This window comes from Pelodiscus sinensis, chromosome 2, assembly GCF_049634645.1.
Source record: "Pelodiscus sinensis isolate JC-2024 chromosome 2, ASM4963464v1, whole genome shotgun sequence".
In the NCBI taxonomy this organism is placed as follows: domain Eukaryota; kingdom Metazoa; phylum Chordata; order Testudines; family Trionychidae; genus Pelodiscus; species Pelodiscus sinensis.
In genome coordinates, this window is record NC_134712.1 from 252138143 (window position 1) to 252155604 (window position 17462).

A 17462-nucleotide genomic window follows, 5' to 3' on the forward strand; every position below is an offset into this window, starting at 1 on the left:
TTGTCCTAGCCTCAGATGTTAAGTAGAATAACTTTTCATATTTTCTTGACCTTTAATCATTTTTGTTGCTCTTGTCTGGACTCTTACAAATTTCTCCAATTTTTTCCTGAAATGCGGTGCCCAGAACTGGACACAGTACTCCAGCTAAGGCCTAATCAGAGCAGAGTAGAGCACAAGAATGACTTCTCATGTCTCGCTCACAACACTCCTCTTAATGCATCCTAGAAGCATGTCGGCTTTTTTTTTTTTGCAATAGTGTCACACTGTGTTGACTCATATTTAACTTGTGGTCCATTATGACCCCTAGGTTCCTTTCTGTAGTTCTCCTTCCTGGACAATCACTTTCAATTTCGTATATGCAAAACTGATCACTCCTCCCTAAGTGGAGTACTCTGCATTCATTCTTATTAAACTTCATCCTATTTATCTCAGACCATTTCTTTAGTTTGTCCAGATCATTTAAAATGATGACCCCATCCTCCAAAGCACTTGCAATCCCTCCCAGCTTGGTATCATCTGCAAACTAATGAGCGTATCCTCTATTCCATCATCTAAATCATTGATGAAGATATTGAACAGAACCAGACCCAAAACAGACCCTTGTGGAATCCCCACTTGTTATGCCCTTCCAGCATGACTGTGAACTGTTAATAACTACTACACACAATTCATCTTTTCCAGACTTTACTAAAATTAAACAAACCACCTACAAGGATCACTTCAGCTCCCTTCAGAAGAAAAAGGACAATAAAATATCAAAACTGCTAGGATATGTCTAGACTACATGCCTCTGCCAACAGAGGCATGTAAATTAGGCTACCCAACATAGTCAATGAAGCGGGGATTTAAATAATCCCCACTTCATTAACATAAAAATGGCAGCCGCGCTGTGTCAACGATCAGCTGATGTGGCACAGCGCGGTGGCCATTTTTATGTTGATGAAGTGGGGATTATTTAAATCCCCGCTTCATTGACTATGTCGGGTAGCCTAATCTACATGCCTCTGTCGGCAGAGGCATGTAGTCTAGACATACCCTATACTCCTCAGGATCTCTCATTCCCAATACTTTCAACTCACCCAGCAACATTGCCAACCTATCTAGTCACTCTCCTAGCCCAGCAGAGGAATCTGTCCTATCTTGAGAACTCTCCTTCTGCCCCACCACTCCTACGAATATGATTCAGTTCTGTGGAGATGTGGAAGCCTATTTTCGCTGCCTCCGCCTGAAGGAACATTTCCATCACATCGATGTACAACACATTGACCTTTCTGCTCCCCTCCACCAATCCCACAAGAGGAAGGCTTCTATGTGAACCCCTACTAACAGTCATAATGAGAGTCTTGATTTCTACATCAACTACTTTTGCAAACGTGCTCGAGCTGACATTGTCAGCAAACAACAAAATATAACATATAACCTCAGTCACGGAGAACGTAGCCTCAAAAACAATTCTAACTTCATAATCAAAGAGGTTGACAAAGGGACGCTGTAGTCATCATGAACAGAATAGGTTATGGACAGGAGGCAACCAGACAACTCACCAACACCAGATACTACGTGCCTCTCTCCTGTGATCCCACTAAAGATTACCAAAAAACTCTGAAACAAGTGCTCATGAAGCTCCCTGATGTTGCTTAGGATCACATTTACACTAACCCCCTCCTTTCTGCTACCCAAGATACACAAACCTGGAAATCCCAGATGACCCTTCATCTCAAGCGTTGGCACACTTACAACAGGATTATCTAGCTATATTGACTCTCTCCTCAGACCCTATGGGTACATCTAGACTACAGGCTTTTGTCAACAGAGGCTTTGTCGACAGACACTGTCGACAAAGCCTCTGTCAACAAAAAGCATCTAGACTACAGCCAGTTCTGTCGACAAAGCAAGCCACTTTGTCGACAGAGAGTCTAGACGCTCTCTTTTGAAAAAGCACAGTGTGGATGCAATAGCGCCTTTTGTCAACAGAACTCTGTCGACAAAAGGCATTATTCCTCATAGAATGAGGTTTACTGCTGTCAACAGAACTGTCGTGTTCTGTCAACTTACTGTCGACAGAACGCGGCAGTAGTGTAGACGTAGGTATAGTTTTTGTCGACAAAAGTCCACTTTTGTCAACAAAACCCTGTAGTCTAGACACACCCTCTGTTACCAGCACTTCTAGCTACCTCCAAGACACCACCGACTTCCTGAGGAAACTACAAAACATCAGTAATCTTCCTGAAAATAGCATTCTGGCCATCATGGACATAGAAGCTCTTTACACCAACATTCCACAGGAAGACAGATTGTGTGTGTGTGTTCATCCATTGAGGTCAATGAGGACCACCCAGTGTCATCAGTTTAGTTGGAGGTGGGTTTGGAGATGGCTGATTAGTCCAATCCGAGCCCGAAATTGACGGTTACAGTGGGGACATGAAAGATCGGACTGCCGACCGGAGGAAGAGAAGACAGATTACAGGCTATCAGGAACACCATCCCTGATAACAACACTGCACACCTGATTACAGAGCTCTGTAACTTTGTCTTCACCCACAACTACTTCTGATTCAGAGACAATATGTATCTTCAAATCAGTGGCACAGCCATGGGCACCCGCATGGCACCCCAATATGCCAGTGTCTTTATGGCTGACTTTGAACATTTCCTCAGCTCTCGCCCCATTACATCCTTATTCTACTTTCGCTACATTGATGACATCTTCATGATATGGACCCATGGGAAAGAGACCTTTGAAGAATTTCACAGGGATTTTAACAACTTCCCACCATCTAATGTCCCACCATCAACCACAGTCTGGAGCAGCCCACGTGAGAGATCCACTTCTTTGACACCACAGTACAATTAAATGATGGACACATTTCTACTACCCTATATTGGAAACCTACTGACCATTACACTTACCTTCATGCCTCTAGCCTTCATCCAAGACACATTTCCCAATCCTTTGTTTACTGCGAAGCCCTAAGATACAACCGGATTTGCTCCAATCCCACAGAGACAAACACCCACAGGATAAATAAACATTCTTAAAACTGAATTACCCACCTGGAGAAGTGAAAACAGATCAAAAGAACCAAAAGAGATCCCAGACATGAACTACTTCTAGACAGGCCCAAAAGAGAACACAACACAATTCCACTTGTCATCACCTACAGCCTACAATTTAAACCCCTCCAATGCATTATCAGCAATCTACAACCTAGCCTGGAAAATGACCCTCACTTTCAGAGGCCTTGGGGAAAAGGGCAGTTCTTGCCTACAGACAACCCTCTAACCTCAAACAAATTCTTTCCAGTAACCACACAATACAGCTACATCATGCTCATCCAGGAACCTAGCCCTGCAATGAGTCCTGGTGTAAACTCTGTCCATACATCTACATTAGCAATTTCATCACTGGACCCAACCACATCAGCCACCAAATCAGAGGCTCATGTAACTGCACATCCACTAATGTGATCTATGCCATCAAATGCCAGCAATGTCCCACTGCAGTATATATTGGACAAACTAGACAGTCTCTACAGGAAAGAATTAATGGACACAAATCAGATATCTGAAAAAACAATACACAGAAACCTGTTGGAGAACATTTTAACTTGCCTGGACACTCATTAATGGATCTTAAAGTCACGGTGTTGTTTCAGGCCAATTCCACAAGCCAAATATACAGAGAAGGGTTGGAACTTAACTTCATTCACAACTTTAATTCTTATTCAAATGGTATGAACTGAGACATTGGCTGGGTCTCTCTCTACCTTCCACATCCTAATGACTTAACCAACCAACCAACCAACCAACCAACCAACCAGTGAAAATTGTTCTTATCAGCCTCTTGTAACTATTTGAATCATCTACTCACTTTCTCTCCTTTTTTCCCCTCCCCTCCTTTTTTTCTCCTTTTTTTCCTCCTCTCCACCTCCCCCTTCCCTTGTTGGATCTGGACTTCTAATACTCCTGTCATCTGAAGAAGTGGGTTGTGCCCACAAAAGCTCATGATACCATCTATATGTTTTATAGTAATAGAGATGTAGCCCTGTTAGTCTGGTCTTGCTGAAACAAAAGACAGGACTATGCAGCACTTTAAAGACTAACAAGATGGTTTATTAGGTGATGAGCTTTCGTGGGCCAGACTCACTCATCTGAGGAAGTGGGTCTGGCCCACGAAAACTCATCACCTAATAAACCATCTTGTTAGTCTTTAAAGTGCTGCATAGTCCTGTCTTTTATCTACATGTTTTGTTAGTTGTTAAGCTGCTACTAGACTATTTGTTGTTCTCTGAGAATGGTTATCCACCTTATGGTATCTCCATCTAAGTTGTATTTCCTTAGTTTACTGATAAGAAGATCATGCAAGACTGTATCAAATGTCTTAGTAAAGTCTAGGTACACCACGTCCCTCTTCTCTCTTATTCACACGACTTGTTATCCTATCAGAGAAAGCTATCAGATTGGTTTGGCATGATTTGTTGTTTATAAATCCACAGTGGCTGTTACCTATCACCTTATTATCTTCCTTTCCTTAATTATTTGCTCCATATGTACAAGAAGCTGGAAGAAAAAAAGTCTGCATTAAAACATTTGCGAAAGGAAAACTGGATATTGTTAAAAGCTTGTTTCTATAAAAAAAATTGATTGCAGCTTACCTAGGAAGAAGTGGCTCATGGTTTTAGCTGCCAATGTCACATGTCAATTCCACCTGCCAATGAATGAGGAACTCAGTGTAAATGAGTTACACTTTCTTTTATATAAATAAAGAGATGATTAATGGTGGTTGTTACAGTGGGGTGGCTAGTGACAGCTTGATATGAAACCCCACACCACATGTAACTGTTTAATGTTAAAATCCTTGTTCTCTTTTGCATCATCAGCTATTCCCTTGTCTGTTGGAGACATCCACTTTTGCATTAACTGCTACATCCACTTATCACAGCCACAGGGTTACTCAAAGGAAATGGTTTCAAATATCAATGAAGGGAGGATATTTTGTCTTTAATTAAATAGAAAAGGCTGAGTCTGATTCTGCATTTCTTGGGTTCCTCTCAAGTTGCCACTGGCTCCAGCGCAATCTGGGTATGAATGGAATATAGGACTAATCTTATATAAATAAGTTTCTATTAACCTTTACAGCACCTAGTGCCCTACTGCGCTATAAAACATAGAAAACAGCAAAAAAAAAAAAATCATAAATATGGTATTGGCCTTGTAGGGACAAACCCCTCCTGGGTAACTGAACAAGAGTTTTGGACACAATTGCACATTATCACTAGTCTGGGGCAGAGAAATGGACAGAACTTGTGCCTTCTGGCTGACACCATGCTGCCCTGCCCCCCATACTAAGGCTTTGGATAGAGGCCTTTGCAGGTTAATTTTGTTCTAAGAGTGGGCCACTGTCTAGCTCTGAAACACAGTGTGAATTAGGCAGTCTGGGGAGCTCAGATGCTCTTAGCCCAATACTGGGAAGACTCAAGAGAAAGAGTGCTACATTGAGGAAAAACAGTAGTGACGGAATTCAGGAAGTGGCAGCAAATTGCAGCAGCTATGGCAACAGGGCGAGGAAAAGGTGGGGGCTCAACAGTGACCCCTGGAAAAAAAGGAAAGAGGATCCAGAAGATTACCAACCAGGTGTTAGCTCCTCACCTCTGTAGTAAAAACTAAGAGTGCTTCTTTCCCCATTGCTTAAGCTCGAAACAGCACGTATCATTTAGCTGATTGCGCATGCCTTAGAAGCTGCTAAATTTTCTGCTAGCTCTTTTCATATAAGGGAACTAAGTAAACTTGCAGTAACCAATCACGTTGCGACACGCTGACCAGAAGGAATGTGAAATCTATAAAAGTTTCAGCTCAGGCGCTGCCCAAGGTCGACCTTGCTTTGAGCACAGATCTCCTCTGTCGACCTTGTTTGTAAACAATAAAATGGAGTTGGACCCAGCCTGAAGTATGACTCTCTTCTTGAGGCAAATTGGACTAGCCTCCAGGGGACGAAACTAGCAATTTATGCAACACCTCTGCTACAGGGTGTGAGACATAAAACCAGCTCTAAGGAAATGTCTACACTGAAATTAGGATACCTGCAGCTGGCCTGTGACAGCTTGCTTAGGCTTGTGTGACTTGGGCTTAGGGGATGTTTCACTGCAATGTTGCTGTTAGGGCTTCAAGGCTCTGTGATTGTCACAACTTTCAGGGTCATAGAGCCTGGGCTCCAGGCCAAGCCCGAACATCTACACCACATTTAGACAGCCTCAAGTCAGCAGGTATGACCAGCTGTGGGTGAGTAATTCCAGTGTACACATACAGGCTACGTCTATTATTCGAAGTAGGAATAAGATCCTCCGGAAAAGGGCGCTTTTTCCGGAGGATCGGGGCCAGTGTAGACGCTCTTTTCCGGCTTTTCTAAAAGCCGGAAAAAAGCGGCGGACATTTTTATTTAAATGCCGCGGGGGATATTTAAATCCCCCGCGCATTTCCCTATTGCGATTTCAAAAATTACCATGCCCCTTCCGGAAAAGGGGCCAATGTAGACGAGCCCACACACTCTGAAAGACCACTAGGATGAGATGCAGCAGCTGGATGGAGAATGGAAAAGTCTCAGAGGAGGAGCCATGTTAGTTTGTAATTTAAAAACCAATGCATAGTTCTGTAGCACCTTAGAGACTAACAAATATATATACAGTATCATGAGCTTTTCTGGGCAAAACCCACTTCCTCAAATGAGCACGATACGATATATATATTTTTGTTAGTCTCTAAAGTGCTCTAAGGACTACTCATTGGTTCTGTTTAGAACTGAACTGAGGGAGCTGATGTTTCTTATGAACAAATTCTAACTTCTCTCAATTAGCTTGTTATTACTGTATAGCCTATAAGTAATAGCTTATCTGCATTTAATAACCCAATGTAACTAGAAAACCTTTATCGATGATGCATAAGTTCTACCAAATTCACAGCCATAAAAATGCCTCATGGACTGTGAAATCTGGTCTTTTGAGTAGTGTCACCCTCACTATTCAGCAGTAGTTCCCAACCTTTTTGAGTATACGGATCCCTTTTAAATCTATTAACATTTCACATACCCCTCCCCAGGTTCTGTGAAGAAAGAAGAAGAAAGGATCGGGCCCCACGGTGGTGGGCCTGATCCTTATGTTTAAATTTTCCATGGCCCCCCTGCAGTACCATTGCAGACCACTAGGGAACCACTACGATGCAGCTTTCATGTGGAGAACAGTGTTTTCCTCAAACTAGGTATCTTGACCCAAAAGGGAGTTAGTTTCAAGGGCAAGGTTATTTTAGGAGAGTAGCAATACAGTCAGTCTTACTTCTGTGCTGCGTGCAGAGCTGAGTGGCTGGAGAATGGTGGCTACTGACTAAAGGTCCAGCTTTGTACGCAGCAGCGCAGAAGGAAGGGTGGCAGCACCATACCAGGCCACTGTTATATATGCACTGCTGCTGGCAGTGGCTCTTCCTTCAGAGCTAGACTCCTGGCTAGCAACCACCAACCTCCAGCTGCCTAGCTCTAAAAGCAGCACTACCATTAGCAGCAGCACAGAAGTAAGGGTAGCAGTGCTGCAACCCATAGGTATGTCTAAACTACATCCCTTTTCTCAAAAAAAGGGATGTAAATTAGACGTATTAAAATTGCAAATGAAGCTGGGATTTAAATTTCCCATGCTTCATTTGCTTAATGGCAGCCGTGGCTTTTTTCAAAACAAGGCTTTTCAAAAGAAAAGCGGCTGTTTAGAAGGGGATCGATCGAAAATAAAACCCCTTTTCAAAAGATTCTGTACTCAAAAAACAAGGAGTACAGGATCTTTTGAAAAAGCCTGCCACTTTCGACAGAACCACATCTAGACCGCGGTTTTACTTTCGAAATGGTGCTTTTTTGAAAGAGCGCAATTACACTATTATGTAAATGAAGTGCGGGATATTTAAATCCCCGCTTCATTTGCAATTTTAAAGTGTCTAATTTACATCCCTCTGTCGAAAGAGGGATGTAATCTAGACACAGCCCATGCTACAATAACTTTATGAACTGCCTCCCACAACTTCTTTTTGGGTCAGGACCCCTAACATCACAACACAGTGACATTTATGATTTAAAGAGCTAAAATAATTAAATTTATGATTTTTTAAAAATCCTCTGGCCATGGCATTGACCAAAATGAACAGTGAATTTGATAGGACCCTAATGATAGGTGTAACCAGACATGGTATGTTCTTGTTCATTCCCTGTGTGTTCATTTATCTGAATTTTTATTACCTTGATTTGTTACCATTTGAAATAATTTCCTCAGAGGTGACAGAACAAGGCCTGATCAAGGAATGAAGCCCAGAGTAATCCAAGCATCTGTCCCTGCTGGTTATGGTTGTCTCGCTTCTTCAAGTCACTGCCTGAAAATTGGTGTAACATATTGGGGCCTTAAAGAGACAAGTTGGGCAGGGCTGTAACAAAGGCGAGGAGAGTGAGGCACTTGCCTCGGGCACGTAGCTGAGGAGGGCATAGAAAAATAATATAGAAAACTAATTATTTTAAGACAACGCCTCTTCCTTCCCCCACCCATTAGCATTGGCTGGCCCACAGTTTACATATCAGGCTGCACATTGCTGCTCCACGATCCAACAGTCACCAGCCCTGGCAGCTGCCTAGCATATCAGCTGCTTCCGAGTGTGACGTGGGGACTCACCCCCACACTTGCGGACTCGGGATCCGCAGCCTCGCGCTCTGCGCGGGGTGTCAGCTGGCGCAGGAGGCCGGCGCCACGCGGTGGGGCAGGCAACAGAGCCGGGGGAAGCCGGCGCGGCTGGCGCACAGGTGCTCTCCAGCCTGGGGACTAGCGGGCGGGTTTTAGGACCCGGGAGGCCGGGGGCGGCCCCAGGAAGGGCGGGGGCTGGCGGAACACTGAGCGGGGAGTTTAAAAGAGGAGAGGGAGACGCAGGAGGGGGGGAGGCGAGTGGAGAGCAGGGGAGATTCTGCTCTCAGCCTCCTCCGCAGGACCGGCAGAGGCACCAGCTTGAGACGTCGCTGGGACAGGACTCGGAGGGGAGTCGACCGACGCGGGCGGCTGGCGCGGCAAGGAGGGAGACAGCATGGAGCAGTGGTGGAGATTGAAAACCCGGCGATCCGGAGCAGCAGACCGGGTGCAACAGGAAGCGACCGGTGGGGCTGGTGGGAGTGCAAGGGACGGATTGCTGGGAGTGGACCGTGGGAATGGCGAAGTAGAAGCCGGGAGCGTGGAGGGGTCGGGGCAGTGACCCACGAACTTCAAAGTAGGAATAAGATCCTCCGGAAAAGGGCGCTTTTTCCGGAGGATCGGGGCCAGTGTAGATGCTCTTTTCCGGCTTTTCTAAAAGCCGGAAAAAAGCGGCGGACATTTTTATTTAAATGCCGCGGGGGATATTTAAATCCCCCGCGCATTTCCCTATTGCGACTCGTGAAATTAACATGCCCCTTCCGGAAAAGGGGCCAGTGTAGACGTAGCCCATGAGTTTTCAAAGTTAATGGCCTACGGCTCTGTAATCATATCAGCCAACTCCTCAGCACTCTTGGATGAACTAGATTTGGCCCATGGATCTGTGTATGTCTAGCTTTTCTAAATAGTTCCTAACCTATTCTTTCTCCACTGAGGGCTGCCCACCTCCTCCTCATACTGCGTTGCCTAGTGCAGTCGTCTAGGAGCTGACCCTGTCTGTGAAGACAGAAGCAAAAAAAGCCTTGAGTACTTCAGCTTTCTCTACATCATCTGTCACCATGTTATCTCCCCCATTCAGTAAGGACCCCACGCCCACCCTGATCACCCTTTCTTGTTACCTTTCACACCCCTTACTAGCTGTAATTCCAACTGCACTTTGGCTTTCCTGATTAACCCCTGCATGCTCAAGCAATATATTTATACTCCTCCCCAGTCGTCTGTCCAAGTTTCCACTTCTTGCAAACTTCCTTTTTGTGTTTAAACTCACCAAAGATTTTCCTGAGTCCCTCAAAATGGGAAAGATTTAGGATTCCTTTCCCAGCCTGTTTGACAGGGGATTTGCATAGGTGTATATATACGCTCAGTCACAGCAAGCTCTAGGTAATGAAGAGGAGCTTAGCATCTCACCTTTAACCTGCCAGAGATAGGAAATAGAAAATGGAATATTTGTGAAAATGTTTAAGAAATTGGCAACACCATTAATTAAAGTAGGGTTCAGGTTGCCCAGTGGTCTCTCCTACCTTCCACAAAGTTATCTTCAGCAAAATTCAAACCTTGGAAAACCAGGAAATATAGAGTACAGGCAAATACCCACATGACCTTAACTCTGATCTTTGGAGCTGGCAATAGCCAATGGGAATTACATGCCTGCAGTCTATATTTAGTGCATGGAGTATACATCGAAACAACTGAAATTTGGAGTGGTATGATGATTTTCTTAAGAGCATACTGTGTATTGATCATTAATGTGCTGGTCACATCCCAATGTACCACAAAGGGATCCACTCGACTAATTTTTGGTGGTGTCATTACAAATGTAACAAATTGATACTCCACTTCATATGGCCTGCTAATCATCCATGGTCCTGAGTGCAATATAGTTATGTTTTCAGTTACTACTCCAGTAAATAAGACATTAGGTTGTACCTTACTATTATCTAGTCTACTGAACTTTGAAATTGCCACATTTTCCATAGGAGGATTACAAATGATGTTACAGGGCACACACAAAAACTCTGTGTCAAAGCATTCATGGTTTGCTGGGAAAATTAACACTTTAATTGATTCCATAAGATGATTGTAATGGAGAGATGTGATAGGGAAACTTATGATACCAGGAGTGATTACAGAAGGTATCAACTCCAAACATAATATATTTTGATGAGCCCCAGTTATTAATACCTTTATCACAATCTACAAAATGACTCAGATTAAGGATCCATGTGCATTCTCCAGTTGCTTTACTAATTTGACCTCACAGGAGAGGTTGAGTTTCTCCTTCATGTACTGCAAAGGACACTACTGTTCTATTTTCATGAGGTTTTCTTATTACTAATTAACATTGCCCTGAAAATTGATATGCATAAAACAAAATAAGATCTGATTTCAATCTATATTACAAGAGCATTTTTCCTCAAAACATCTCTCTTCCCACAAAACTCAAGTTTACCAATGTACCATACTTTGGATTCTTTCTTTTTAGCTGTGATATGGTCGATTTCTTCAATAGTTTTAGCATGTCATGATTGGTACTGGTCTTAGCATTCTTGGGTGCATGGACCTTAATGTCTTTATCACATTCTGAGTAGTTTTCCTCTATGAACTCTTCTATTCCTGTTGACAGCTTCCCCAACCACTCTTTGGCAGATTTTGAATAATCCTCATCATAAGTGTATACGGGCAATCCCCAGAAACACTTTATCCCAGGCAACATGTAATGTGGCAAAACCTGTGGCTGCTCTTTCATTGATAAACATACTGCTGCCATCAACTACCCATAAATTTTTGCCTTAATTCTTTGCCTGCTCATAATTCTTTCTAATTTAAAAGGAGATATAATTTATGGTACATTGTTGACTGGGGGAAGAGATATTTGTGATTGGCATAATCTGACATCCCATCTGGTATGGCAACACATAAAGGAAATAGTACTGTATTTGGCACACTAGCCTTGGTCACAGAGGGTATGTCTACACTACAGCGCTAATTTGAACTAACTTATTTTGAATTAGTTAATTCGAAATAAGCTAATTCGAAATAACGCATCTAGACCCCAAAACTAATTCGAATTAGCTTTTTGCTAATTCGAAATAGCACGTCCACACTGATTGGACGCTGGATCGCATTTAAGGGCAGCTGAAACCGGTTCCGGCAGGGCATCAGGTCAATAGTTGCTTTGTATGGCTGCTATCTGAGGCTATCTGAGGCTTGTGCTTAAAGGGACACCCCTGGACAGCCGGTTCTCAGCTTTTCTGCTTGCTTGCCTACCTCGCTGAGGGACAGCAAAGCGTTTTCCTCTCTGCCTGCCTGTGTCGGTAGTTCCCACTGGGGATGCCGCCACAGTTGGCACCATGGAGCCAGAACTCACCCTGGGCATGCTGCTCCAGTTTTTGGACTTGCTGCTGCAAGCCTGCCAGCAATGGGTGGAGGCTGCCTGGCACCATCTGGTGTATGTCAGCCCCCTACCTCTCCCCCTGGCCTCCTTGGGGGTCATGGAGGAGCTGCAGCAGCACCCGGATGCCAGCGTGCCCTGCCACATCTGGTGTCTGGACACCAGCAGCGACTGGTGGGACTGCATCTTTCTGGAGCACTGGGGAGACCAACAGTGGACCCAGAACTTCAGGATGAAGAAGGATACCTTCCAGGAGCTCTGCCAATGGCTCGCCCCTGCTCTGCGGCGACGGGACACTCGCATGAGGCCCGCCATCCCCCTCCAGAAGCGAGTGACCATCACCCTGTGGAAGCTCTCCATGCTGGACAGCTACTGATCCATCGAGAACCAGTTTGGCGTGGGGAAATCCACCGTCGGAGCAGTGCTCATGCAGGTACGGCACTCACTGGCCATTGGGCGGGGAGGGAAGGAAGCTGCAAGGAGGGGATGGGCCACCCCAGGGAAAATGGGGGGGAGGAGGTGAAAGTGCCCCACGTGGGAGGGTTCGGTATGTCTCGGCTGTACTACACGCTGCCCGCGGTGGCCAGGATCGCAGCGGGGGTTGCTTCCGGGAGTGGGGCGCGGGGAAGTGCCTGGGAACGAACACTCCGAGCCACCCGGGCACCCCAGTGATTCGCAGTTTGCTGTGTCTCTCTGCCAGTGGTCAAGGCCATCAACTGGGTGCTGCTCCACAAGAGCTCCACCTCGCCGACCCGGATGCGGTCATCCAAGGGTTTGTCGCCCTCGGCTTCCCCAACTGCGGGGGGACCATAGACGGGACGCACATCCCCATCCATGCCCCAGAACACCAGGCCTCCCATTACATCAACCACAAGGAGTACTTCTCCGTCCTCCTGCAGGCCGTGTGTGACCACCGGGGCCAGTTCACGGACATTAATGTGGGCTGGTCCAGGAAGGCACACAATGCCAGGGTGTTCTGCAACTCCTCCATGTGCTGGAGGCTGCACACCGGGACCTTCTTCCCCGACCACCACATCAGGGTCGGGGACGTGAACATGCCAGTCTGCCTGGTGGGGGATGCGGCCTACCCCCTACAGCCCTGGCTGATGAATCCCTTCAGGGGGCACTTCAACCCCTCCCAGCAGGCCTTCAATGCCAGGCTCACCAGGGCCCGCATTGTGGTTGAGGGGGCCTTGGGACGCCTGAAAGCCCGATTTAGATGCCTCCTCATCCGCCTCGACCTCACCGAGCACAATATCCCTCCTGTGGTGGCAGCATGTTGCATGCTGCACAATGTATGTGAGAAGAAGGGGGAGGCTTTCCTGCCAGCCTGGATGGCTGAGGCTGACTGCATGGCTGGCCAGTACGCGCAGCCCCACACTGCCGCTGTCTGGGAGGCTCCGCGAGGGGCCGTCTAGATCTGGGAAGCCCTGCGGGAGAGCTTCCAGGTGGAGGAGGTCTGAACTCTCCCAGCATGCCCCACTGGGGCCTTCCTCCACCCTCTCCTCCTTCCCCTTTCCCCTCCCTAACCCCCCTTCCTAATGTCAAATAAAAACACCTGTTTTGCCAAAAAAACCTCTCTTTATTTTACATAACTGAGGTGGGGGGGAGGGAGGAGTGAGGGTGGGAAAGGAGAGGGGGAAACCTGGGAGGAGGGAACTGGAAGGGGGAGGAAGGGAAGGAAGGGGAGGGAAAGCTCAGGGATGGGGGTCTTGCTGGCTCTCTTGTCTCACAGCACTGAGGGCGTGGGGGCGTCGGGCGGGAGTAGGTGTGGAGGGCGGGACAGGAGGGTCGGGGGGTGCGGAGGAAGAGGGAGGAGGATCAGAGGTGGGAGGAGGAGCAAGGTCCACCAAGGTCTGGAGGTGACCTCTGAGGGCACGGCCCTGCTCCTCCAGTGCCTCTAAGCTCCACTGCCACAGCCACAGGTCCTCCCAGACCCAGTGGTCCTGGGTGCGGAGCTGGTGCTCCAGTAGCTGCAGGTGCCGCCGCTGGTAGTCCTTTAGGTTCCTGGTGCACCTGCTGGCCTGGGTGCGGGTGGCTGTTCCAGGCGGGGTGGTGCACCCTGCAGTCCCAGGTGCTGTGGCTGTGGTGAAACAAGAGCAGTGGTCAGTTCTCCCTGGAGACACAGTGTGTGAAACCCAGCCCTCCCTCTGCAAGGCGAGGTCGGTGTGTGAGGAACAGGTTGGGGCCCCTGCATGACACCCAGCTGCTGCTCCATGGTGGGCAAGGCCCAGGCTCACAGTCCCTGGGCTCCCTCTCCCCCCACCCTCCCCAAACACATAAGGGGAGCATGATGGCACTCACATATGGAGCCCTCCCCAGCCTCGGACGACACAGCCGATGTGCTCTGTGAGGTGCCTCGGGGGTCCTGTGTCCTGGGTGGGCTCCTTGCAGTCTCCTGGCTCTCGGCATCCTCCTCCTCCGTGTCGGGGACGGGGCCCTCTGCCCTGTGGTCGATCACCACCCAGGGGGCATGGACTGCGTGAGCCCCCAGGATGTGGTCCAGGGCCTCATAATGAGGGAATGCCTCTGAGTAGGCCCCTGGATGGGAGGCCCTGGACTAGGCCTGCCGCTAGTCCTTGATTTTGCAGTGGACCTGCTCCCGGGTTCGCATGTGGCCTCTGGTGGCCAGGCTGGCAGCCATGCGGCTGAAGACAGCTGCATTCCTGTGGCTAGTGTGGAGATCGTTGACATTGGAGGCCTCCCCCCAAACCTTGATGAGGTCCATGATCTTTGCACTAGACCAGGGGGGCCTTTTGCGGCCGCGGGCAGGTTCCTGTGAGCCTGCAGCCTGGTCCCGGGAAGAGGTGGAGGGCTGGGTGGCAGCGGGTGGCTCATCCTATGCCAGGTGCAGGGTCTGCTGGCTGGTTGCTGGCAGGCTTGCAACTGGCACAAGCACTGTAGCCAGCCCGTGCCCCTTTAAGGGCTCCGGGGCTGGGAGAGGGGCAGAAGAGTTTCCCTGGTTTGGCCAAGAGTGGCCACCAGGGCAACCTGGGAAGGGCTAGCCTCCCACTAGTTCGAATTAAGTGGCTACACAGCCCTTAATTTGAACTACTTAATTCGAACTAGGCGTTACTCTTTGTAGAATGAGGTTTACCTAGTTCGAATTAAGCGCCCTGCTATTTCGAATTAAATTCGAAATAGCGGTTTGCATGTGTAGCCCATATGAATGTTAATTCGAACTAACTGCTGTTACTTCTAATTAACTTTGTAGTGTAGACATACCCAGAAATATACTTGTTTATCAGGACCAAGGTCCAATTAGCTAAGGGTACGTCTACACTAGCTCATTAATTCGAGCTAGGTAGGGTAATTAGGGCAAGTGGAGTTGCAAATGAAGCCCGGGATTTAAATATCCCAGGCTTCATTTGCATGTTCCCGGGTGCTGCCATTTTTAAATCCCCCTTAGTCCGAACTCTGTGCCCGTGGCTATACGTGGCACAGAGTAGATAGTTCAAATTTAAGATCCTAATTCGAACTACTGTTACTCCACATTCCACAAGGAAATTCCTACTTGCATTTCTATTGGCTGACTGCTACCTGGCTAGGTACAGTTAATCCCTTAGGGTATGTCTACACTACCCCGCTAGTTCGAACTAGGAGGGTAATGTAGGCATACCGCACTTGCAAATGAAGCCCGGGATTTGAAGTTCCCGGGCTTCATTTGCATAAGCGGGGAGCCGCCATTTTTAAAACCCCGCTGGTTCGAACCCCGTGCAGCGCAGCTACACGGGGCTCGAACTAGGTAGTTCGGACTAGGCTTCCTATTCCAAACTACCGGTACACCTCGTGTACTTAGAAGAATGAATATTTTCACTGAAAGCAGGATGAAACCTTAATGTAGTAGCAAGATGAAGTCCTAAAGCAGGGGTTGTCAACCTGTTGCTTGCGAGCCAAATGTGGCTCTTTCCCCCCAAAAGTGCGACTTGTAAAGCTGCCCCTATGCCCCTGAAAACAGCCCCTGCCTCCCGGCTCCCTATGCTCACTGGGGCAGGGGAGCCATCTGGCGTAGCCATTCAAAATGGTGTCTTTAAGATGGCGGCATCTGGCGGGAACCCGATGTGGCCAAAAAGCCTTTAAATGTGTTTCTTAAAGGGGCAAGTCCTTTTTTTTTTGTTCAACAACTTCACCCTGGCTCTTTGCACTGTATCCACCGCTATTTTGGCTCTTTGTGTGGAATGGGTTGACCACGCTGGCCGAAAGCATGAGCCCATGTACCACAGGCCTGGTCTGATGCCTAAGGCCTACCTAACAATGGATAAAGCATGGCTAACATAAAGCAAAGCAGACCCCTGCTCACAGAACTTGGCATAAACAAGGCTGAGAGTGCAAAACACTAATTGGTAATAGGCCCAAGTGTAGAACACTAATTGGTACTGGTCATAACTTAAAAGCACATGGCACCACCAGCTCTTTAAAAAGACCTTAGTACACACTCCTCACAGTGTGTACTAAGGTCTTTTTAATGAGCTGGTGGTGCCATGTGCTTTTAAGTTATGACCAGTACCAATATGTTGTATGCAGCGTCGTAGCCACACCCATCCCAGGATGTTAGAGAGACAAAGTGGGTGAAGTAATAGCTTTTTTTGGACTAACTTCTTCAGAATGTGGTCCAGTAAAAGATATTACCTCAGGGTATGTCTACACTACAAAGTTAGTTCGAACTAACGGACGTTAGTTCGAACTAACTTTAATAGGTGCTACACTAGCGCTCCGCTAGTTCGAATTTGAATCGAACTAGCGGAGAGCTTAGTTCGAACTAGGTAAACCTCATTTTACGAGGACTAACGCCTAGTTCGAACTAGCTAGTTCGAACTAAGGGCTGTGTAGCCCTTTAGTTCGAACTAGTGGGAGGCTAGCCCTCCCCAGGTTTCCCTGGTGGCCACTCTGGCCAACACCAGGGAAACTCTATGCCCCCCTCCCGGCCCCGGACCCCTTAAAGGGGCACGGGCTGGCTACGGTGCCCGTGCCAGGTGCAAGCCTGCCAGCACCCAGCTAGCAGACCCTGCACCTGGCACGGCACAGAGCCACCCACCCGATGCCCCCCAGCCCACCCCCTCTTGCCGGGACCAGGCTGGCGGCTCCCGGGAGCTTGCCCTGGACCGCAAGAGGCGGGCACCTTCCTGGGCTAGTGCGGACATCGTGGACCTCGTCCACGATCTCCGCACTAGGCACAGGAAAGTGGCCGTCTAGGGCAGGAGAGCTGCCAGCCTGGCCACCCAGGACCAGGTGTGCATGAAAATCAAGGGGGTCCACTGAGACCCCCGACCCTGAGCCCTGAGCTTACAATGGCCGTACTGGGTCAGACCAAAGGTCCATCTAGCCCAGTAGCCTGTCTGCCAACAGCGGCCAACCCTAGGGACCCTGGAGGGGAT